This window comes from Eriocheir sinensis, chromosome 18, assembly GCF_024679095.1.
Source record: "Eriocheir sinensis breed Jianghai 21 chromosome 18, ASM2467909v1, whole genome shotgun sequence".
Taxonomy (NCBI): domain Eukaryota; kingdom Metazoa; phylum Arthropoda; class Malacostraca; order Decapoda; family Varunidae; genus Eriocheir; species Eriocheir sinensis.
In genome coordinates, this window is record NC_066526.1 from 10861369 (window position 1) to 10886773 (window position 25405).

The 25405-nt window shown below is 43.3% G+C and overlaps 1 protein-coding gene across 2 annotated transcripts in view; it reads left to right on the forward strand.

Annotated features, from left to right (window-relative positions):
• Positions 1 to 25405, forward strand: part of LOC127000295 (choline O-acetyltransferase-like) — a 142949-nt gene that overhangs the window by 37430 nt on the left and 80114 nt on the right. The window contains exons 1-2 of one of the 2 annotated variants that reach the window (XM_050863836.1): positions 14719 to 14836; positions 19172 to 19235. The gene's annotated coding sequence lies outside the window, so the exon portion shown is untranslated. Of the gene's footprint in view, positions 1 to 14718; positions 14837 to 19171; positions 19236 to 25405 lie in introns of those variants that run through there. The other variant, XM_050863835.1, reaches the window with a different exon arrangement.

The window sequence follows — 25405 nt, forward strand, 5'->3', positions numbered from 1 at the left end:
GAGAGAGAGAGAGGGTGGGAGGAGTGTGATTAGATTCCAGGGTTTAGTTAGTAATTTTTCATGCTCTCTCTCTCTCTCTCTCTCTCTCTCTCTCTCTCTCTCTCTCTCTCTCTCTCTCTCTCTCTCTCTCTCTCTCTCTCTCTCTCTCTCTCTCTCTCTCTCTCTCTCTCTCTCTCTCTCTCTCTCTCTCTCTCTCTCTCTCTCTCTCTCTCTCAAAGGAGTTAAATGAAAAGAAGTTAGAGAAGAGCAAATGGAACACCAAGAAGAAAAAAGAGAGGAAAAGAAAGGAAACAGAAGGAGGAGAACGAGAAAGAGAAGTAGGAGGATGAGGAGGATGAGGATGAGGAGGAGGAGGAGGAGGAAGGAAAAAGAGGTAGTAATGTTTGAGGAAAGTAAGCAGAACAAAAAAAAAGAGAAAGAAAGATGAGAAGAAATAAATGGAAGGAGGAGGAGGAGGAGGAGGAGGAGGAGGAGGGGGAGTGGGAGGGGGAGGGGGAGGAGGAGGAGGAGGAGGAGGAGGAGGAGGAGGAGGAGGAGGAGGAGGAAAGGATGGCATGCAGTGAAGGGAAAAGGAGAAAATGAGCTATTAGGAGACTCACGAAAGGAAGAGTGTGTGTGTGTGTGTGTGTGTGTGTGTGTGTGTGTGTGTGTGTGTTAGACTGATAGCGAGGAAAAGAAGAAAGAAGTGTAAACAGAGAGAGAAGAAAAAGAAGAAAGAAGAGGAAGAGAAAAAGGAAAAAAAAAAGAAAAAAACGAGGTGGCAGAAATGAAAGAAAGACAAAGAGGCAGAAAACGTCACACGAGGCGACACTTAGGAAGAAAAGGACACGTTAGAGCTTCGACTTCATCCACTTGAGGTCTTCGTCGGAGCGTCCAGTGTTGTCCGAAGTCCACCCTTGATCCGCGGGGCTTGGGGGGGGGGGGAGAGAGAGAGAGAGAGAGAGAGAGAGAGAGAGAGAGAGAGAGAGAGAGAGAGAGAGAGAGAGAGATTGCTACCACGTGAGTGAGGAAAAAGGGGGAAAGGAGAAGAATGAAGAGATGAAGAGGAGAAGGAGGAGGAGGAGGAGGAGGAGGAGGAGGAGGGTCTGATGAGGCCTGTAATTGATTATGGGCAAAGGTCCGTATCATTACTGTTCCTCTTCTTTCCTCTTTCCTCTTCCTTTCTTCCCCTCTTTTCTCTCATCCTTTGCATCCCCGCCCACCAATTTGTCTTTCTTTTCTTTTTTCGTGACGTCATTCTTTGTTTTTTTCCTGCATCATTTTTTTGTTACTTTTAATTATTCAGTTACTGATATCAGAGAAAGAGCACCAAGGGAGAGTCATGCATATTCTTTTTCTCAGCTAATTAAACTAAGCATAACAAAAAACAGTCTTACTTATCCCCATTGACATTATGAAGAAGCATATATCAAGTAATCATTTCAACTGTTACATGTAATAAACCATTCTTCCTTAACGTGTGATTTAATTTATCTGTCCATCTATCTATCAATCAATCAATCTCTCTCTCTCTCTCTCTCTCTCTCTCTCTCTCTCTCTCTCTCTCTCTCTCTCTCTCTCTCTCTCTCTCTCTCTCTCTCTTTAAATAAATCAAGTGACATTACAACTGACCTTCTTTTGCCTTCGTCCTTCTCTCTCTCTCTCTCTCTCTCTCTCTCTCTCTCTCTCTCTCTCTCTCTCTCTCTCTCTCTCTCTCTCTCTCTCTCTCTCTCTCTCTCTCTCTCTCTCTCTCTCTCTCGAGAGAGAGAGAGAGAGAGAGAGAGAACCTCATCAGTCTCCTTACGACCACGGGGTGAATAGGAAACCTTATCTTATTCCGGGCACAATCGGGTCATGTACGTGTGTGTGTGTGTGTGTGTGTGTGTGTGTGTGTTTTACCATTCCCCCCCACCACTACACACACACACACACACACACACACACACACACACACACACACTCACCACGTGTAGGCGAGATGTGAAAAAGTTTAGCTTCCCAAACAGAAGCATTGAGCTATGGAATAGACTGGAGGAGGAGGTGGTTTGTGCAAGAAACATTCATGATTTTAAGGAAAAGTTGGATAAGAGAGGATATGGAGACGGGACAGCGCGAGCGTTCCTCTTTTCCCGTATGTCACAACTAGGTAAATACTACTAGGTAAATACACACACACACACACACACACACACACACACACACACACACACACACACACACACAGCTCCTTCCCCCCCTCCCCCTATCTCCCTTTATTTTCTCTCTGTCACCATAGCAACTGAATAAAAAAAGTTCCCATTAATCCTCATCTCGAAGTAATATCCGAACAGTTTACCTGCGAGGGAGAAAAGGTAGGAGGGAGGGAGGGAGGGAGGTAGGAAAGGGGGGGAGAGAAAAGGAGGTAAGGGAGGGAAGGAGGGAAGGAAGGGTGGAATTCCCTCTCATTATGGTTCTATTTCCTCTCACGCCCTAAGGTTTATCTTCGTGAGGAGGAGGAGGAGGAGGAAAAGGAGGAGGAGGAGAAGGAGGAGGAAGAGGAGGTGGTTTAAACCGATAGACACCTTCGCAATGTTGCCACTCATTAGTCGGGATTAATTAACAGGTGAGGGAAAGGTGGACGAGAAAATGTTCAATAATTAACTTGAAAGGTGAAAAAAAAATTATGTAAAAACCAATTGATGTGAATGAGTCAGTCGTATATTATTCAATCCCTTCTTTTCTCTTTCCTTCTTTTTTTCAGTGACATCTATCTTTTTTTGATGTTGTCTTTTCTAAACGTTTTATATTTCTCATTGCACTTCCCTTCAAACTCTCTTTTTTTCCCCCTTCTCTTTTTTTCATTTTTTCCCTCTTAAAATCTACTTCCTTCCCGTCCTTCTATTCGTCGTAAAGACAACATCCCTCTCTCCCTTTCCTTCTTTTTAAACTTCTTTCTTTCCCTTATTTTTATCTTTTTCCTCCTTTTTATCTCCCTTCTCTATGTCGCTCTCCTAAAACCATTCCTTTTTTTCTCCTTTTCCTCCTTCTTAAACTCTTCTTTCCCTTCTTTTCCATCTTCCTCCATTTCCTCCTTTTTTCTATGCACCTTGAATAAAACCATTCCCTCTCCTTTCCCTCTCTTCCTCCTTTTTTCTCTTTGAACTTTTTCCTTCCCTTCCTCTATTTCAATTTATCTATTTATCTCCCGAAGCCTTCCCTTTATTTCCTCCTTTTTCTTCTCTTTCAACGTCTTCCTCCTCCTGCTCCACCTCCTCCTCCTCCTATTACCTCCACCTTCAACGTGTTCTGCGTATAAATAGCAAACAGGTGACTGGTTCCCCGTCTGTCAGAGCCTTACTGGGTCGGAGAGAGGTTTGGAGGCGCTGACGAGAATGAGAAGCAGGTGGTAGTAGTAGTAGTAGTAGTAGTAGTAATAGTAGTAGTAGTAGTAGTAGAAGAAAAGGAAGAAGAAAAAGAAGAGGATGACGAATAATAATAATAATAATAATAATAATAATAATAATAATAATAATAATAATAATAATAATAATAATAATAATAATAATAATAATAATAATAATAATAATAATAATAATAATAATAATAATAATAAGATATAGAAGAACAAGAACAAGAACAACAACATGAATAAGAAAAACAACAATAAGAATAAGAAGAACAAGGAAAGAAGAAAAAAAGGAAGAAGCAGAATATCCAACATACTAACATATCACAAGCACCAACATCTAACGAGTGACTTGGGTATCACAGGGCGGCTTTCTCATGTTCATTTGTAAGGCAAGACGCTACAAGCTCTCTCTAAGTCAAATATATGATAATTGTAAGCAGTATTCACTCTTCATTACCTCACACAACAGCAATAACGTAATGTTGATAGTGGTAGTCGTAGTTGTGGTAGTGGTGGTGGTGGTGGTGTTACGGTGGAAATATTATCAAAAAGGTCAACAATGGCATTAGTAATAGTGCTCCCAGCTGGCTTGCATCTCCCCCTGTCTACTATTTCACCCATTAACCCCGCCATTAGCTGCGCCCTGACCCATTTAAACTCATTAGACGGTGACGTGTTCCATAGCAGGCCATGATCTTTTCCAGGCAGCCTTGCACTCCACGTCCTTCTAATCCCTTCCCTTTCCTTCCATTTCCTTTTTTTTTTTCCTTTTCCTTCCCCTCCCTTTCCTTCCTTTCCTTCCCTTCCCTCCCATTTCCTCCCATTTCTTTTCCTTTCTTTCCTCTCCCTTCCCTTTCCTTTCCTTTCTTTTCTTTTCCTTTCCTTTCCTTTCCTCTCTTTTCCTTTCCCTTCTCCTCCCCTTCTTTTCCCTTCCTTTTCTTTTCTTCCCTTCCCTCGAGTAAGGTACTGGCTGGCGATCACGAGTCCAGTACATGATCAGATCTTTGCAAATTAAACACACACGCATTGTCCACCCCCTCAAACACGCACCAACGCAACCAACCCTCTCTACCGCCCACAAAGGTGCATTCGCTAACCTAACCTAACCTTCGCGAGATCGATAAGGCTGATTTGTCGTCCACCTCTACTGATGGCCACTCTCCCGGGCAGCCAGGACGAGCAAGCATAACTCCATTACAAGTGTGGGATGGCGGCAGCGGCGACCGTAACTCCATTAATTTTCTGAGCATAGTAAGATAGGACGGGAACGAGGGCGAGAGTCGGGGTGAGAGAAGGCCTGGGAAGAGCGAGTTGATGTTCTTTTGTTTTGTATGTGTTATGTTTTTTTGGAATTTCTATGTTTTGAACGGGGTAAAGAAAGTGCAAGAGAGCAAGAGCAAGAGAGAGAGAGAGAGAGAGAGAGAGAGAGAGAGAGAGAGAGAGAGAGAGAGAGAGAGAGAGAGAGAGCAGGGGGGGGTATGCATTGCTACTCGCCGTTAGCATAACCACGGGCTCCTTGTTACCATATCGCACCTGAAACCAGATCCCTCACCTCTCTCTCTCTCTCTCTCTCTCTCTCTCTCTCTCTCTCTCTCTCTCTCTCTCTCTCTCTCTCTCTCTCTCTCTCTCTCTCTCTCTCTCTCTCTCTCTCTCTCTCTCTCAGCGGAACAAAGCAAACCAGCGTCGATCCACCCACCAGCCACACACACACACTCACACACACACACACACACACACACACACACACACACACACACACACACACACGAAACACCTTCAAACTCACACACACCTTTCCTACACCTTCCTTCCTCTTAGAGCCAAGTCCAGGCCCGGCACAGTGCCAACCATTGACGGCCCTTTGTCCCGTGTCCTAGTGCCATAGACGTCAATTCATTAGTGCTGGAGTTAGTGAGTTACTCCACAACGGACATGGCCCCTCCAGCACCCCAAACGCCCCCCCCCTAGCGCCCCCCCTCCTCACCTTCGCCAACCCACACCGGTGCCAGCAGATCGATAGTGGCACCGGGCGAGAGGGGGACGCCACGCCTTCTCCTGCACCAGCCAGCATCGGGCGTGGTGCAGTCAGGCCCCGTCAGACGTCCGCCTCCCTCCCACACCTCGCCTACCTTCCCTCGCTCCCGTCCCTTCCTGTCCCTCTCCCTCTGTCTCTCTCTCTCCCCGACCTTTCGCCAGCCACGCCACGCCACGCTACTCACCTCTCTCTCTCTCTCTCTTTTTTCTGTACCTTCTCTCTTAGGCATTTAGAGATGTTTTCAGTAATAGAAGTCGTTCAATAAAGGTTACAGCTCTCTCTTTCTCTCTCTCTCTCCCTTTCTTTCTTTCTCTCTCTCTCTCTATCTATCTATCTATATCTATCTATCTCTCTATCTCTCTCGTCTCCTTTACCTCGCTGCCGTCCTTCTTCACCGCCTCGAGTCTCTCTTTCTCTCTCACTCTTCCCAAGTTACCGAGGCACAACACGCGGCCACATTCCCCGAAGCCGTGTAGGGGGCGCCTCGAGCTCTTCCTCTTCTCTAACTTCGAGTCCAAGTTCCCGCGTGTTGCTCCCCGAACTGTCTGTCCACACTTGGCTTGGCGGCTTTGCGACTACTTTAACAACTACTTTTACGCGAATGGGAGAAGGAAGAGGAGGAGAATATAACCTTAACTTTCTTACGTGGGGAGGGTTCAGAAGAAGAAAGATAATCTAACTTTATCTTTCTTTATCCAAATATTGCCTTTACTTTTACTCTGAATTTTACACGGAGAAGGATGAGGAGAAGGAGAATTTAACCTGAACTTCCTTCCCTAAACATTACCATTACCTTTATGACTAATTTTACACGGAAGAAGAGAGAAAGGGAAGGAGAATTTGCCCTCAATTTTCTTTATCCCAAATACTAACCTTTACTTTTCAACTAATTTTACACGTAGGATAATTTTCACCTATACATACACTATACATACACGATACCTAACTATACATACACGATACCTAACTATACATACACTATACATACACGATACCTAACTATACATACACGATACCTAACTATACATACACGATACCTAACTATACATACACGATACCTAACTATACATACACGATACCTAACTATACATACACTATACATACACGATACCTAACTAACTATGACATACACATATACTAACTAACTAACCTATACATATACTAAGAATTTACCTTTTTCATACAACTACGTTTATATAGAGAGGTGAATTTTAGCTGCACTTTCATTATACCAAAAAAATATAGATAGTAGATGTGTTATTTTTTTATGGTAACTGTATTAAGGTTATTTTTTTGTTCACTGTCACAACGGATGAATATTTTAGTTGCTTTTTTCTGCTATTTTGTTACCGTCGTCATATTCCTGTTATTTGTAATTTGCATATTTTGTGACGCTGTTGAAAACACACACACATGAAACTTCTCTGTGATGTATTCATGAAACACACACACGCACACGCACACGCACACGCACACCCACACGCCCATCCACCCACTCACACACACACACACACACTGCACTTAAACATGTCATAAATATTAAAACACAAGAGATATACACACGATTTATGCAGTTATGAGCACACACACACACACACACACACACACACACACACACACACACACACACACACACACACACACACACACACACACACACACACACACACACACACACACACACACACACACACACACACACACACACACACAAACACACACACACACACACACACACACACACACACACACACACACACACACACACACGAACCTCAGAGCTCCAGTAATGAAGTTTAATTAAAAAAAAGAACAGAAGAGAATGCTAAGCCACCTGAAACCTCAAGGGCGAATGTCCATTGTAACTCTACCGCAGAATCGACCTTATTGTCTCTTAGTACAAGGGTCAGGTCGTCTTGGGAAAGTCGTCTGTCTCTCTTAGAAGCGACTCGGGAGATTTTTTTCTTCAATATTATGTTTTTATTATTATTTTATCTATTTTTATTATTTTTGTAAACATCTTTTTGCTTACTTTTGGTTAGTCTGAATGTCTCTCTCGTCTCTCGTCTCTCTCTCTCTCTCTCTCTCTCCAGCGTCAAGTCAGAGCCAGTAATCGAGGCCGCAGGGTGCCACAGGGGAGAGGAGGGACGGGTGACGGGAAGGAGGGAAGAGAAGGAGGGGAGGAGAAGGAGGGAAAGGGGAAGGGAAGGAAAGGAAGGGAACGGAAGGGAAGGGAAGGGATGCGAAGGGATGGAAAGGGCAGGAAAGGAAAGGAAAGGAAATGGAAGGAAAGGAAAGGGAAAGGAAAGGAAAGGAAAGTGAAGTGAAGTGAAGCAAAGGAAAGGGAAGGAAAGGGAAGGATAGGGAAAGGAGGGGAAGGGAAGGGAAGGGAAGGGAAGGAAAGGAAAGGAAAGGGAAGGAAAGGAAAGGAAATGGAAGGGAGGGAAAGGAAAGGTAAAGGAAAGGGAAGGAAAGGAAAAGAGAGGAGAGGAAAGGAAAGGGAAAGGAGAGGAAAGGAAAGGGAAAGGGAAAGGAAAGGAAAGGAAAGGGAAGTGAAGTGAAAGAAAGACAAGGGAAGGGAAGGAAAGAGAGGAAAGGAAACTGAAGGGAAGGGAGGGAAAAAGAACGAAAGAAAACGAGAAGGAAAGGGAGGAAAGAAAGGAACGAGAAAGGGAAAGAGGAAAACACACTGACCTTCTCGGCTGTACTGAAGACCTATTTTTTCTCTATCTCTCTCCTCTTTACCTTTTTTTTTTTACACAGGTAAGAACAACAAGAGGAGGAGGAGGAGGAGGGGGAGGAGGAGGAGGAGGAGGAGGAGGAGGAGGAGGAGGAAGAAGAACCCGAAGAGGAGAGGACCGAGGAGGAAAAATGGTGTAAGACGAGGTGCAAAAAGGAGAAAAATTACATAGATGGAGATAAATAAATGGATAGATAGATAGATAGATAGAAAGATACATAGATACATAGAGAGAGTGAGCGAAGGGGAGTAACACAGACGCAAGGGGAGTGAGGGGAAGCCAAGGAGTCAAGTTGGGGAGTAGTGTTCAAGGGCACAGAGGAGTGAGGGGAGTTTGAGTTGGCTTAGAGGGGATTTAGAGGGAGAGGGAGAGTAAGGGATAGAGGATGGGGAATAAAGGGAGTGTGGGGAGGATGAAAGGAAGGGAGAAAGGGAGAGAAAGGGAAGCTGGGTAAAGGGAGTGTGAAGGACTTAACAACGATGAGATAGACAGATAGATATAGATAGATAGAGAGATAGATATAGATAGATAGAGAGATAGATATAGATAGATAGATAGATAGCGACAGACATTCATATACCTTATCAAAAACTCAAAACAAAAACAAAATATGATTGAAAAGTGAGAAAATACCGAAATAGAGACCGATCGATAGATATTAATAGATAAAGAAAGATAGATAAAAAGATGGAAACACATACTCTACCGAAATCCACAAAAAAACTAGCAAAAAGTATTGAAAATTTAAGAATAAGATATAGATAGATAGATAGACAGGCAGCCAGATAGACAGAGAGCGAGTGACATTCTTACACTAAACCCAACCAAAAAAAGGAAAACAAAAGAAAGTCTAAATAAAAACAGTAAAATATAATCATCTCTGAAGGTCGGGTTGATGTGGCCCTACTCACACTTAATATACATGTACAAAAAGAGAAGAAAAGAGAGTTAGAAAATATTGATCATGGTAAATGTCTATAAAAATGAAAGCCAAGGCACATGTACTATTCAGGTCCTTCTCAACATACCACTGACAAACCCCCTCCCTAGACCAGTACCTCGCGAGCAGAAATTCCATCGCAGTGTTAATTACGGTGGAGAGGGAGTGATCAGACCGGAAGAAGGGAGGAGAAAGGGAGAGGGGGGGGAGGGGAGGAAAGAGGCAGAGGGAAACGGAGGGAAAGGACAGGGGAAACGGGAGGAAAGGAGACTAAAGGGAACGGATACAGATAAAAAGAGAGGAGGAGAGAGGGTCAAAAGGAGAGGAGAGAAAGAGAACTGGAGGGAGAGATGGAATGAATATAGGAAGACAGGAAGGGAGGAAAGAGGGAACGGAAGAGAGGATGAAGGGAATTGGAAGGTGATATAATAGAAAGGGAGGAAAAGATGGAGAAGGAAGGAGAGGGGAGAAGAGGAGGAGAAAGACGACAGAAAAGAGAGATGAGGAAGAAGGGAAAGAGAGAGAGGAGGAACAATGGAATAGATGGAGGAGGAGGAGGAGGAGGAGGAGGGAGGTACAAGGGAGGTAAGATCTATGGGTAGGAAGGAAGGAAAGGGGAGAAGAGGAGGAGAAAGACGACGAAAAAGAGAGATGAGGAAGAAGGGAAAGAGAGAGGAGGAACAATGGAATAGATGGAGGAGGAGGAGGAGGAGGAGGAGGGAGGTACAAGGGAGGTAAGATCTATGGGTAGGAAGGAAGGAAAGGGGAGAAGAAGAGGAGAAAGACGACAGAAAAGAGAGATGAGGAAGAAGGGAAAGAGAGAGAGGAGGAACAATGGAATAGATGGAGGAGGAGGAGGAGGAGGGGAGGTACAAGGGAGGTAAGATCTATGGGTGAAGGAGGGAAACATATTAATGACACCTCAAACACTACCTGAATCCCCCTAGTTAGCTCCTAAGAGGGGACGCAGGTGTGGTGGTGATAGTGGTGGTGGTGATAGTGGTGGTGGTGATAGTGGTGGTGGTGATAGTGGTGGTGGTGATAGTGGTGGTGGTGATAGTGGTGGTGGTGATAGTGGTGGTGGTGGTGATAAGAATTAAAGGATACACCCATAAGGTCATTACCATTTCTCTTTATTCTATTCTTCTTTTCCTTCTTTTTCTTTTTCTTCCGTTCCCCACTTTCTTCCACCTATTTCCTTCGTCTCCTCCTCCTTCTCTTCATTTCTTCCTGCCTCTCTCTTCTTCTCTTGCTCCTTTTCTCCTTCTTCCCTCCTCCTCGGTACTTATTTTCGTCATGGCGGGACTTCGTTTGCTGGCCGAATTGGAACATGATTATGGAAGTTTACAGAGCACGGGACTAAGTTTGGCGTTGGTCTTTACTTCTGACGCTCTCTTCCTCCTCGTCCTCCTCCTCCTCGTTGGAAAGTTCATCTGATTTCCTGCGTTGATGCGTCTATTTTCACCTTACTTTGCCTATTACTTATTTTTCTTGCTAACGTACTTTTTCTGGTTGTCGTTATTCGTAAACATAATTCCCCGTATCTTCCTTCGTACCTAAGACTAATGTATAATAAGACTAATGTCGCACTAAAGCCCTTCTAATATTATACTGAAGCCCTTAGACGAGGTTCACAATGCACACGACTGGCACTAACTGTGATGTGAATGGGGTTGGTGTGGAAGGGTTTCAGGACCTAAGGGATTGACTGATTGAAGGATTTGAAGATTGTATTTGCGCATTCTGAACCCTTGTATGAGTTTGCAAGTTCACAGACCGACTCCTTATGTTCTTATGTTATTCTGAAGCCTTATACGAGGTTAAGAATACACAACTGACACTCTTTAACTGTGATGTGAATGGGGTTGGTGTGGACGGACTTCAGGGCTAAGGGTTGCATGTTGGCTTATTTATTCCCCCTGAAATGAGCCATAGACTTGCAAACCTTCATTAGCGGGCGTGTGGGAGCCGCAGGTAAAGGTGGCCCAAAGAAATGGACGAAAAAAACCGGGCGAGGGAGGAGAGAAATGGCCTGAGTGAGTCTTGGGGGAAAGGAAAGGGAGATAAATGGAGGAAAGATGAGAAAACAGGAGAATAAAGTAGAGGGAGGTGGTATGTGACAGAAAAGAAGAAAGAGGAGCTAGAAAATATTGATCATGGTAAAATAACTATAGAAAAATGAAAGCTTGCATGAAGAAAGAGAAGAAAGGAGTTAGAAAAATTAAGATCATGATAAGAAAAAAATAATAATGAGCTGAAATAAAGAAAGAGTGATAATAAGCCACATTAAAGAGCAGATTGAGGAAGAAATAAGAAAATGAAGGTAAAGAGCACAGAAAATTGGAAGCAAATGAAGGATAAAAAAGAGAAACAATAACAAGAGCAATGATATTTAGAATAAGAAATAAAGGAAAGCAGATATTGAAGAAAAAGTAGAATAATATTAAACAAAGACAAAAGAACATCAACTAAAACAAACAAAAAAAAAAAAAACATCGATCACCGGAGCCTCAAAGTGACGGATAGAACGTGAACCCCCCCAAAAAAAAGAAAAAGAAAAAGAAAAACTGGAGTACATTTTAAGTCACCTTACGTAACACACACACACACACACACACACACACACACACACACACACACACACACATACACGTACCTTACACAAGAACCTCAACTTTAGTATATATATTTTAACCCCACGACGGTTCATTATGGGAAAGAAACGATCAACTGTGAAAATAAAACGCAAGAAAAAAAAAAATGAGTCAAGTTACAAAAATTGACGCTTCCAAGTTTTCAGAATTCAGTGGACGAGTTTCCTTAATGGATCGCTCGGAATTACTCTCGCGTGTTGATCTTTTATGGTTCATGATCTTAAGTTTTCATTCGCTTCATTATGTGCGTCCAATATTTCTTTGTCTTCGGGAAATTAAATATTCTTCAGACCCTTTTTTTTCCCGTTCTCGTTCTCGTTTTCGTTCTCTCTCGTGCGTTTTCTCCTTCTCTCTCTCTCTCTCTCTCTCTCTCTCTCTCTCTCTCTCTCTCTCTCTCTCTCTCTCTCTCTCTCTCTCTCTCTCTCTCTCTCTCATTCTACTCTTAAGCCTCCTTTTGCCTTTTTCATTTTTATCTTCTCCTTCAATTCTCGTTCCTTCCTCCATTCTCTCTTTCATACCTGCCTCCAGTTTTTCCTCTCCCTTCTTTCCCTCCTGCTGTCCTCCTTTATTTTTCTTTTATTTTCCTTTACTTTCTCTCGTCTCCTATACCTTTCTTCCTCTCCTTATCATCCTTCCTTCTCCCCTCCTTCCTCTTACCCCTTTTCTCTCTCAATCTCTTATTCACTTCTCTCTCTCTCTCTCTCTCTCTCTCTCTCTCTCTCTCTCTCTCTCTCTCTCTCTCTCTCTCTCTCTCTCTCTCTCTCTCTCTCTCTCTCTCTCCTTTTCACCCTCTCTCCCTCCTTCTCTCTCCCTTCCTCCCTCCCTCTCTCCCTTTTGTTATTCTCGTTACAACTTAAGTTTTATCTTGGCACAACAAAGTGTCCCTCATTAGGCCGTGCTTTCTCTCTCGTCTTCCTCTTCCTCCTCCTCTTCCTGTCGTTGTCTGCCTTTCCTTTCCACTCTTCCTGTTACCTCACTTGCCTCTTCCTTTCTTTGCTCTTGAATTTAATGTTATGTTTTCACTTTTTTGTTTTTTTTTAATTTTATTTTCTTCTCCTTTTCGATTTTACCATTTTCTATTTTTTTCTGATATCTCATTTGCCATTTCCTTTTTCCTTGGTCTGTTTATTGTTGAAAGTTTTGTATCCTAAGTTATTTTTCACATTTTCGTTTTCCTGCTCTTTTTTTCACTCCTTTCCAATTATGCGAATTCATATTTTGGTCTAAATTGCTTGTTTCCACTTTTCCTGTGTCCTTATTTGTCACTTCCTGCTTCTCTGATTTGTTTATTGTTAAAAGTCTGTCATTTTTACGTTATTTTTCACTAGTAAGATGTTTCTTTTTCTCTTTTCAATTCAAGGTGAGTTTTTCTTCGTTCTGATCCGCATTACACTGTCCTTTACCTAACCTCTACTTCCTCTTCCTCTCTTCTCTCCGTTTCTCTTCCTCCTTTCCCTTCCCACCCTCCCTTCTCCCCATCCTTCTCCTCTCCCTTCTTCCCATCTTCTCTTTCCTCTCCACTTTCTCTCCTTTTCCCTGCTTCCCTTCCTTTCATTTCCCATCCCTTTTCCTCTCCTCCCATTCCTCCTTCGCTTCTCCCCTCCTTTCCTCTCTTCTCACTTTCCCTATTCTTCCTCCCATCTTCCTACCAGTTCCCTACCTCTCTTCTCCCCTCCCTCCCTCCCCTTCCTCTCCCCTCAATCGCAGCAACAAGGGGAGATACAATCCTCTCAAAACACGTCCTATCCACCCCGCTACGTGTCTCTCTCCTCTCCCCTCCATTCCCTCTCTTTATCCCTCTCTCCTCATTTATTTCGCATTTATCTCTGTTTTTCCTTCCCTCCATCCTTTGTTTTTGTGTTTAAGTTGATTCTGGTGAGTCTGGTTTGGTATTTTTGGGTTTGCTTTTGTTTTATTCTTGTTTTTTATGCTTTCAACTTGTTTTCGCATCTCGGATTTTTCTTTTCTTGGTGTTTTGTTGCACACTGAGAGGTTGTTTTCTGTCTTAATTTCAGTTATCCTTCATTCTTATTGAATTTTGTATTTTATTGTATTTTTATTGTATTTTCTCCTGTTTCCCTCCACCTCCTCCTCCTCTTCCTGCTCCTTTTTCTTCTTCTTCTCATTCTTCTCTTTCTTCTCTTCTAGTTTTCCTCCTTTCCTTTTTCTCTATCTGGTCTTGCTTCCCTTCCTCCTCTTCTTTCTCTTTCTTTCAGTTCCCCTCCTCCTCTTCCTCCTCCTCCTCCTCCTCCTCCACTTTTCCTCCTTTCCTCCCTCTGTCTGCAGGGGGTCACAGGTTTTCTGAAGAAGTTAACATCCCTTTCCGTCCTTCAAAGAAACCATCCGAATTCACCCTCCTCCTCCTCCTCCTCCTCCTCCTCTTCCTCCTCCTCCTCCTCCTCCTCCTCCTTCTCCTCCTCCTCCACCACCTCCTTGGCCTTTTCTTCCTACGTACTCTTTCGCTTCCTCTTCCTCTTCCTCCTCCTCCTTCTCCTTCACCACCCTCTCTTCGTCTTCCTCATCTTCGATATATTTGCTCTTTCTTTTTCTTCGTTTTTTTTTCGTTCGTTTCCATTTTTCGTTTTCTTCGTGTTCTTTGTCGTTCACCTGACGTTTAGAGCAACAAGGTGACGTCACGCTCTCTCTCTCTCTCTCTCTCTCTCTCTCTCTCTCTCTCTCTCTCTCTCTCTCTCTCTCTCTCTCTCTCAAACACACACACACACACACAGACACATATACACATATACACACACATCTCCCCCCTACGTCTCTCTCTCTCTCTCTCTCTCTCTCTCTCTCTCTCTCTCTCTCTCTCTCTCTCTCTCTCTCTCTCTCTCTCTCTCTCTCTCTCTCTCTCTCTCTCTCTCTCTCTCTCTCTCTCTCTCTCTCTCTCTCTCTCTCTCTCTCACCGGAGCGGCCCCTCCCACCGCAGCGCCCCTCTCCGCCGCCTTGCTCCACCCTAGTACCTCTCTCTCCTGGCCCCGCCCTTCTCGATCGATGCAGGTGAGAGTCGGGCGGGTCGCGAGGACGGGCTGGTGCGGGCGGCGAGGTTAGGAGAGGCAGAGGCGGCTGTGTTTAGGGCTCATCTCCACCCCCAGAGTGAGTAAACAGTGGCCTGGTGTCGCGGTTCAGTGTCTTAGGCTCGGTGCTGGTGCTGGCGAGGGTGACATCGAAGTCGGAGAGCGTGGGAGAGCGAGTTCGTAGGTTTCCGATTCGCTGCGTGCGTGGCTTTGTTGTGTGTGTGCCTCGCGTGGCCCCCCGTGTGTTAGTATGTGTGTGTGTGTATGTGATGAGGCTTTGTGGTTCTTCTTGTGTGTACGGCGAGGCTCAGGGCCACACGACACGCCCTCCTGCAGGTAATCACGGCCGCCTGTCAATCACACCCGCACACACGTTCACACGCACGCGAAAAAAATATTCGTCGGAAATCTTTTGTCTTTGCGGAACGTACGGAGACATTTATTATTTCTTTAAAACTGTTTCCGTGGATGTGGGCTACCGTAAGGACCTCTTGTGTGTGTTTGTTATATATTTTCTCAGTCTGGTAAAATATATTTTGACGCAGCGCCGGACGGACGGACGGAAGAGCGCTGAGTTTCCGTCGGCGGCGCTGGCTTGCTGGCTCGCCCGTGCGCTACTCGGTCGGTCGGTTGGTTGGACGGACGGGAACACGGAAAGAAGCGACGTTTACCTGCGTTATCTTTCGAAGCCCGAGAAGAGTAAAGGTCCACCCCGTATAGCCTTGCGTGTACTTTAACAAGGAAACAAAGATAGAGATCAAAACAAGCGAAGAGATGAAATAAACCGCAACGATAAGTGAAAATTAATGCACCACGGTGACGAATCAACGAGGAATCACACACTGAGCGTTGCCATGGCCTCCGCTAACCTGAAAACAAGCATAAGAACTCCAGACAAATTAAAATGGCTAATATGGCGCTATAAGAAGAAAAAATCAAAATGGAAAAGTAACAGAATATCGGAAAATCACTCGGTAAACATACTAATCAAGAAGAAAATACTCGGAAGATGATACCAAGAGCAAATCATATCGAGGAGCGAGACCAAAAGCGCTACGGTAACAAAACACCAAAGAACCACGCGCAAAAGGTGTCCGCAGCAACAGAACGCCTAACAGTAACGTATTAAACGGTCTCTACAGCCTCCACTGACATGCCACTCGAAAAGAAAGGACACAGAAAATAACCACGACAAGAAAATCTGTCTGGGAGCGACACCAAAAGCGCTACGATAACACATACGTCACTACAGCAACAGAACGCCTAACAATAGCGTTTGAAACGATCTCTGCAGCCTCCACTGACATCCCAATCGAGGGGGAAGGACGCGGCGATGTCTGAACACAGGCGGGCGAAGACGCATCACCGCTACAGAACGCCGGTAATGGATCAGAGCAAAGCCTCATCCGCCGCTCCTCGTCCGTCAAAGGGAGGCTCCGCGATCCCTTGAGCGGACACGCGGATCGACTTAACCTGTTTGTCTGATGCCTCGCCCACACTAATAAGGACTCGCTCACATTGGCTTAGTTTGCAGCAGCCATTAGCGGAGCCTCGAAAGCTGAAATTGGCTTGTAATTGGCTTTGTTTCGGGACGCGGCGGTTTAAAAGCTTCCCCCGAGCGTTGGTGTCGGCGGGCGGCGTGCGAGAGGCGCCGGAGGGAGCGGGAAGGCGGGAGGGGAGCGGGAGGAGGCGGAGAGGAACGGAACGACTAAAAATATATGGTGAAAAAGAAAATGCATCGATTTCTAAGTAACCTGAAGACAGTGTGTGAAAAAAAATGTACGTTTACCACCCGAACGTTATATCATACGACACAAAGATAAAATTTACCCTTGAAAAAAAAAAAAAGTGTAGGAAAGTGAAATGTATGCTCGCATAAGAGGTGGCCTTGAAAATATATGTACAAAATAAGGCAAAACGAGAGCAGTGAGCCTTTTGCCATTATTTTTAAGCGGTACTCTTCACAATATAAGTTTGAAATAAGCGAAAACAAGAGAAGTGAGGATTTTCATCCCTGTGACGTAACATAAGCGGTTCCCTTCACAATATATGTATGAAATGAGGAAATACAAAAACAGCGATCTTCTTTTCATCACTTTTAGGTGGCATAAGTTTGAAATAAGCGAAAACAAGAGCGATGATCCTTATTTCATCGCTGTAACGTAGCATAAGCGGTGCCTTTCAAGTTGCGCGTAATAGATAAATAAAAACGTAACTAGTGAGCCCTTTTCATCGCTGTGACGTGGCCTGAGCGGTACTCTTTACATTATACCGACGAATTGAGGGAAAACAAGAGCAATCATCTTTCCATCGCTGTTACGTGTCTTGTGGCGGTGGTGGTGTGGTAAAGGTGCGGTTCTCGTGTGAGGGGTCGCGGCGGGAGCGGAGGAGCGTCGTCCGGCGGTAAGGTAAGGTGAGAAGAGGCGAGGTGAGAAATGTGAGCGTTTCCTGGAAGGCTTACGTAATGATATGAGACACGAAGACGCGTCACCTGGCCTTGAAGACGTGGAGACAAATAAACTCTTTAATACTCTCAGAAAACAGTGTTGAAAGGGAGATTTTAAAGTGTAACGAGATGAAAGAAAACAAACTTCTTTATAATGTAGTGAAAAACGAAGTGTTACAAGCTCTGATTATGTAAGGAAGGGACAAACAAACTCCTCAAGGAACATTATAAGAAAAATAGTGTTAAAAGGGCGACTATTTAGTGCAGAAAGACGGAAGAAAACAAACTCCTTTACAATATAGTGAGAAAGACATTTTACTAGCCCTGGTTACGTAACGAAGAGACAAACAAACTGGGGAATCCGTGAAGAAAAATGTTTAGAGCGATTTTTAAATGTAAAGGGACGGATGAAAACAAACTTCTCTGAAATGCAATGAAAATAGGTGTTACACTGTCCTGATTATATAATGGAGGGACAAACAAACTCTTCACGGAATAAATACAGAGAAGCGATCAACGGGCGAGTTTTTAGTGTCGCGAGGCGGAAGAAAAATGTTTTGATAACGTAGTGAACCAAGACGCGTCACCAAGCCTTGCTAACGTACTGAAGGTGAAAATAGCCGTGAATATATTAACTAAACAGCGCCGGAATGACGTCTTGAGTGCGGAAAGACGGAAGGAAAATATTAGTCAAGAAGATAATAATGGCTCCAGAAATACATAAAGAAGAGGGAAAAAATAAACCGTGAAGATATTAACTAAACAGCGCTGGAATAATGTCTTTAGTGCGGAAAGCGGGAGGGAAATATTAATCAAAGAGAAAATAATAATGGCTCAAGAAATAAAGAAAGGAAAGGAAAAAAATCGACTTGCTCTAAAAAATATTATTAAAACAACGCAGACGAGATACTCTTAACGTGTGAAGGAAGCTGAGAAAAAAATGTATAAAAAGAAAATAACATAACCGGATAAATTTAAAGCGAAGACAAAGGGCTCATGAAATAATATTATGTTTCAAGAAGTAATATTTTCTTCTTTTAAAAATATTCTAACTTGAAGAATTTCCCATTTTACGCAGATGAGGAGGTAATTTTTTTCTTAACATATATTTTAACACGACGGTTTTTCCATTTTATTAGCTATAATGTAGATTTTTTTTATTTTCTTATATTTTAACATCATTTTTCTATATTTTCAACATGTAGCATTTTTTTCTTTTCATAATATCTAAGATGTCAATTTTTCATTTTATTTAGAGGATTTTTTTTCTATTCGTATACTTTAACATGAATTTTCTCGTTTTTCAATATGTGACAATTTTTTCTCTCCAAAATAATGCAATACAACGAATTTTTCCATCTATTCCGTGTACAAAAGTTCGTTACCGGCTAGGGCGAGGAGGAGGAGGAGAACGAATATAATGTAACCTCAAAAAATACATATTGATCATTAACCTTTAGCATGCGTCGCCTCACAGCCAGCGACGGGACGGGAAATAATCGCCGATGGATGCTTCTCCGCGCCAGTGAGCTCGCCAATGATGGAAAGCACGATTCTGCGTTTTTTACGGGACAAAGCCGAAGGGAGAAATACATGGCAAACGCTGCTGCTTAATGGCCGTGAATGCGCAATGTTAAACGTGGGCAGTGGAAAATTTTTATGTTGAGTGGTTTGTGGATGATGAGCGTTATGGTGATGTGGAGTGTAATGTGGTGGTGGTGGTGGTGGTGATAGTGGTTGTGGTCTGTGGTGGTGGTGGTGACAGTGGTGGTGATTGTAGTGGAGGTGATCTGGACCGGTGGTGGTGGTTAATGTTATGGTGATTTTTAGTACTGGTGGTAGTGGTGGTGGTCTACAACTACTACTACTACTATTACTACTACCACCACCACCACGACCACCAATATTTTCATCATTTTCACCTCTCCCTTCAAACCCCGTCTAACTCCCTTCCTCTTTCCCCTGCAGGTGGCGGCGTAGCTGGGCACCAACACCGCCTTTCCATCCCTTTCGGCGGAACACACTCATAGAGGTAAGTCAAAGGAGCGAAACACACGTACATTCACACACAAGCAATCTCTCTTTGTAACGCTGTTGGTTGTTTTTTTATATACGTGTCTGTTTTTTTGTGGGTGTGGGTTGATGTGATTGTCTGGGTGTGTCTGTGTTTGTGTGTGTGTGTGTGTGTGTGTGTGTGTGTGTGTGTGTGTGTGTGTGTGTGTGTGTGTGTGTGTTTTCATCGATTTTCATCTATATGTTGCCTACGAAGGAATGTTCAAGCGTTTATACCGTTGTTTTCTTTATTAAAATTATGCTACATCGAATACTTTTAAGCTATATTTCTTTGTGTTTCTTTGGGTGATTTTTTTCTGGATTGGTAATACTTACTCGAGTGTCTTGAGTGTATTGTTTTGTGTTGTGTTGCGTGAAAAGTGAAGTTCATTTACGTGTATATTATTTTACCATTCTGTTAAGCTCTTCCATATACCTGCCTACATAATATATACATACACACATATTCATACTTAAACACATATACATATGCACATACACATCTTGGGAACAACAATAATGCCTAGAGATAATTTGGTACGCAGAGCCCATGAATATATAATGAAACGCCTCAAAACAAACCTAAATTAATGCTAAACAAGATGAAACACACACACACACACACACACACACACACACACACACACACACACACACACATCCCCCCAACACGCACCCCCCTCCCCTCCTCCCTCCCAGGCAATCACACTCCCACGCTTGAAAAACCTGCCCCCGGGTCACCTTTACCTCTCCGCTGATTAGTCTTACCTGTGGGCCAATCAGAGGCGTAACGAGGCTGTTTCACGCAGTAATTTTGATAACAGGGACCCCGGCAAGGTAGTGAGGCCCATTTACCTTCCCAGAGATACGTAGAAAGACTTCCCTAGCTCCTCCGCTCACCAAGACATATGAAAGTTAGTGAATGTTAAGATAGCGGGATTCTCAGACGGTTACGACTTTTAAGGAAACAATATCCCAAGGCCTCGAAGAAGGTTAGTTGGACAGAAAACATTTACCTTCCCAAAGACGCGTAGAGAGCCGTCCATAGCTCGTCCAAACCCCAAGACGTATAAAAACCTGTGAATGTTAAGATAGCGGCATTCTCAGACGATTACTACTCTTAAAGAAACAACATCCCAGTGCTACGAAGAAGGTTAGTTGGACAGAAAACATTTACCTTCCCAAAGACAGATAGAGGGCCGTCCCTCGCTCGTCCTCAGGCTAAGACGTATGATAACCAGTGAATGTTAAGATAGCGGGATTCTCAGACGGTCACGGCTCTTACAACATCTATATTCAAAGGCCACAAAGGAGATTAGTCGGAGAGGAAACATTTACCTCCCCAAAGACTCACACAACAGTCCCTCGCACGCCAAGACGTATGATAACCAGTGAATGTTAAGATAGCGGGATTCTCAGACGGTCACGGCTCTTACAACATCTATATTCAAAGGCCATAAAGGAGATTAGAAGGTTAGAAAACATTTACCTTTACAAAGACACACAGAGAACCGTCCCTCGCTCGTCCGCACACCAAGACGCACAAATGCAATGAAAACCAGTGAATGTTAAGATAGCGGCATTCACAGACACTTGCGGGTCTTAAAACAACTATTTTCAAAGGCCACAAAGGAGAGCAGTCGGGTTCTCATGAGTGTTTCTTCACGTTCATGGTGCAGAAGCCTTGACAAACTACCACTAGGCTCATAAAACTACCCACGCAAATACTAACAAAGCCTGTGATGTTGCTATTTTGATGTATTATTTTTTTTTGAGATTTTGTTAAGGATTTGTGAAATTAATAAACTAAAACATAATACTGGTTATTGAAAATTTGTATTCTGTGGGTGAGCAAATATTTATCACACGCACACGCACACACACACACACACACGGGAAACCAGACACATAACACATCGATAATCGGCTCTTTTCGCCTCATAATCTGATGCTAAATAAAAAAAAATCAAAAGCTCTTTATCAAGGTCAGGAAACCGTGGAGAAAAAAAAGGTGAAGGATGGAGGGAAGGACGGAAGGAAAGGCGGAAGGAAGGAAGGAGGGAGCAAAGGGTGGAAGAGGATCAGCGGGGTGGGAGTGAAGAATATATGACTGGAGGGGCGAAGGGAGAAAGAAGCAGCAAAGGGAAGAAAAAAATAAAGAAAAGGAATTACAGAGGAGACACGGAAAGAGGGGGAGTTTATAGAGGGAAGGAAAATGGAAAGGAAAGAAAAGAAACGAAAAGAAAAAAAAAGGAAAGGAAAGGAATTACAGAAGAAAAGGAATCACAGAAAATGAATTACAGAAAAGGAATTACAGAAGAAAAGGAATCACAGAAAATGAATTATAGAAAAGGAATTACAGAAGAAAAGGAATCACAGAAAATGAATTATAGAAAAGGAATTACAGAAGAAAAGGAATCACAGAAAATGAATTATAGAAAAGGAATTACAGAAGAATAGGAATCACAGAAAATGAATTATAGAAAAGGAATTACAGAAGAAAAGGAATCACAGAAAATGAATTACAGAAAAGGAATTACAGAAGAAAAGGAATCACAGAAAATGAATTATAGAAAAGGAATTACAGAAGAATAGGAATCACAGAAAATGAATTATAGAAAAGGAATTACAGAAAGGAATTACAGAAAAGGAGTTACACAAAAAGGAATTACAAAAGAAAAGAAAAGAAAAGAAAAGGAAAGAATAGGAATTACAGAAGAGACAGGGAAAGAGGGGGAGTTTATAAAGGGAAGGAAAATGGGGAGGAAGAGAGGAAACAGTAACAAGAGGAGAGGAAAAAATTGAGATGGAAGGTAACCAGAACACAAGAAGATTAGATTGGGAATAGAAGGTAAGGAAGAAGGGTGAAGGAACCTTATATATAGCAAAGGGTTAACAGGGACAAAGAGACAGAGAGGGGAAGAGAGAGAGGAAGAAAGCAAGAACAAGAGGAGGAGGAGGAGGAGGAGGAAAGTAAAAAAGTTAAGATGTGAAATATTATGAACAAAAAAAAAAGGATATAGCAAAAATAATTCAAGTTTGTAAGTATGGAATGACTCGAGCCACATATTAAGTCACCAAGAAGTAACGAAAAATAATTAAAAGGTGTGAAAATGAAGGAATAAGTTAAGAATGTATATAAAGGTTGTGATATATGGTCGGTTGACTTAAAAGAAACTGAGAAATGAAATATATAAATGTATGACTTGACAAAGAAAAGAAATAGACTAAATATTACAACTATCCAATACAGGGGAAAAGGAGACGAAAGAAGAATAAGAGGAGGAGGAGGAGGAGAAGGAGGAGGAGGAGGAGGAGGAGGAGGAGGAGTCAAAATATTACATTACTGTCATGTTTCTCGAGCTATTTTGCTCTCTCTCTCTCTCTCTCTCTCTCTCTCTCTCTCTCTCTCTCTCTCTCTCTCTCTCTCTCTCTCTCTCTCTCTCTCTCACACACACACACACACAAACACACACGAACCGTTCCCCCCACACACCCACACAACCCCCCTCCCCTACTCCACCCCTCCCCCTCCCCCTTTCCTCCACACACACCTTCTTCCCCCACGTCTCAAGCCGTTCAAAGGATCATCCAAAACACGGCAAGAACCTCACTGATGAAACCTACTGAGGCCGATTTATTGAGGTCAGGCCCCGGTTCCCTCCTGCCCCTCTTGCCTCCTGCCCCTCTTCCCTCCAACCCTCTTCCCTCCTGCCACTCTTCTCCCTCTTCCCCCCCGAGGCCTCTAAAGGGGAGGGGGGGGCGGGGGTGTTAGAGGGACAGAGTATCGACCGCTACTTGTACTTCGACCACACCCCTTGGATGAGCCTCTCCCTTTTACCCCTCTCTCTCTCTCTCTCTCCCCTTCTCTCTCTCTCTCTCTCTCTCTCTCTCTCTCTCTCTCTCTCTCTCTCTCTCTCTCTCTCTCTCTCTCTCTCTCTCTCTCTCTCTCTCTCTCTCTCTCTCTCTCTCTCTCTCTCTCTCTCTTTAGGCGGTTCGTCCGTCCGTCCGTCTGTCTGTGTCTTCGTTTCTCTTTACCTGATTCCAGTGTTTTCTATCTCTCCCTCTTTTTCTCTCTCTGACTGTCTCTTCTTCTCTTTCTATCTTAGTTTCTCTGTTTCCGTCTGTCTGTCTCTCTTTCTCCGCTTGATTCTAGTATTAACTCTCCCTCTATCTCCCTCTCTTCCTATTTTTTCCTATCTTTCTCTTAGTTTCTGTATGTCCATCTCTGTTTCTTCACCTTATTCCAGTACGAACACGCTCATTCTATATCTTTATCTCTTCTCCCTATTGTCTTCACGCCTCCAGTAGTAACACACTCACATTCTCTCTGTCAATGTATCTATCTCTATTTCCCTACCTCTCCTTTACCATTGTCATTACCACTGATCGCGCAATCTATCTACTACCACCTGCGGGCCTACCTGTGTTAAGATGGGTTACCTATTTGCTGCCTCTGAAACAGCTGCGTCGCGCCATCTCTACCTTCTCGTGCGGATGTTTTTTAGTCATATGGAAACACCCGCCTAATTAAGTCTTTCCTTGCCGGGTTTTTACTCCACTTTCGTTTATCTATAGTAAAGCTCAAAGAAATCTTATCATAAAGAAAACTATTTTACCCTGATTTAAAAAACATTCTAGGAAAAATAATAAAACATAATAGAACCACAAGCTAAGCCAATCCCATGTAAACGAAATTCCAAGAAAAGAGGCTGAAGAGAGAAACAAAACCAAAGAAACGCATGAAAAAAAAAAAAAAAAGTCGTTTCCAGCCGGGCAGCCGCGACTCAGAGACACACCGCAAGGAACACGTCTCAGTGGGCCGCCTATCGATTTCCAGTTGTGCGGATATATCGAACATCCGTCTGTAATACGCTCCCATTGATTGGCTTGTCTCGCATTACGTCACCCGTGTCTCCTGGACCTGATTGGTGGACACGAGCGCCTTCAAGGAGTGAGGGAGTCGAGGAATGCGGGATTTCAGGGTTTTGTGAATGCTTGGAGTGAATGTGTGAGGGCGGTAGCAGTAGTAGTAGTAGTAGTAGTAGTAGAAGTAATAGTAGTATAAAAACAATAACAAAAGCGTGATCAACCCAGCAAGGATATATATATATATATATATATATATATATATATATAGAGAGAGAGAGAGAGAGAGAGAGAGAGAGAGAGAGAATGTACCTTCCTCACCCTCAAAACATCTCATTAAAAATTCACGCTTTCGCTCTCCCCCCTCTCTCTCTCTCTCTCTCTCTCTCTCTCTCTCTCTCTCTCTCTCTCTCTCTCTCTCTCTCTCTCTCTCTCTCTCTCTCTCTCTCTCTCTCTCTCTCTCTCTCTCTCTCTCTCTCTCTCTCTCTCTCTCTCTCTCTCTCTCTCTCTCTCTCTCTCTCTCTCTCTCTCTCTCTCTCTCTCTCTCTCTCTCTCTCTCTCTCTCTCTCTCTCTCTCTCTCTCTCTCTCTCTCTCTCTCTCTCTCTCTCTCTCTCTCTCTCTCTCTCTCTCTCTCTCTCTCTCTCTCTCTCTCTCTCTCTCTCTCTCTCTCTCTCTCTCTCTCTCTCTCTCTCTCTCTCTCTCTCTTTTCCTCTTCCTTTCCTTCTTTCTTCCGTTCTTTCTTTCTTCCTCTATCTATCTATATGTCTATCTCCCTTTTTCCTCTTTCTTTCCTTCTTTCTTCCGTTCTTTCTTTCTTCCTTTATCTATTTATTATCTATCTCCCTTTTTCCTCTTTCTTTGCCACGCCCACCACTTAACTTCAATAATAAGGAAAACGGTTACGCCTCTTAAATTATAAAATCAACCTGGCAATATTATTATAAGCGATGCAAACGACATATATGAAAAAAAACCCCGTCAGTAAAACTATACCAAAACAATAAAACAGTAGCGTGTTCTTCAATATCTCAAACGCAGGAGTGACAGAAGTTTTTTTCTTTATCCCTAAAACGTCCTAAATGTAACGAAACCTAACGGAATGTAATGTAATGGACGAAACGTTGCCGAGAATGCATGATGAGCCGTGTGTTGAAATGTTGCTGCTTTTCCCGGTGTATTCGTCAAGAATTAGCAGAGTATTAACTGTTCGCACGTATCAACGCTCCCTGGTCTGTTTTTAAGCCGCGGATGAGCTGTGTAAAGGCGGCGAGGTGATGTCC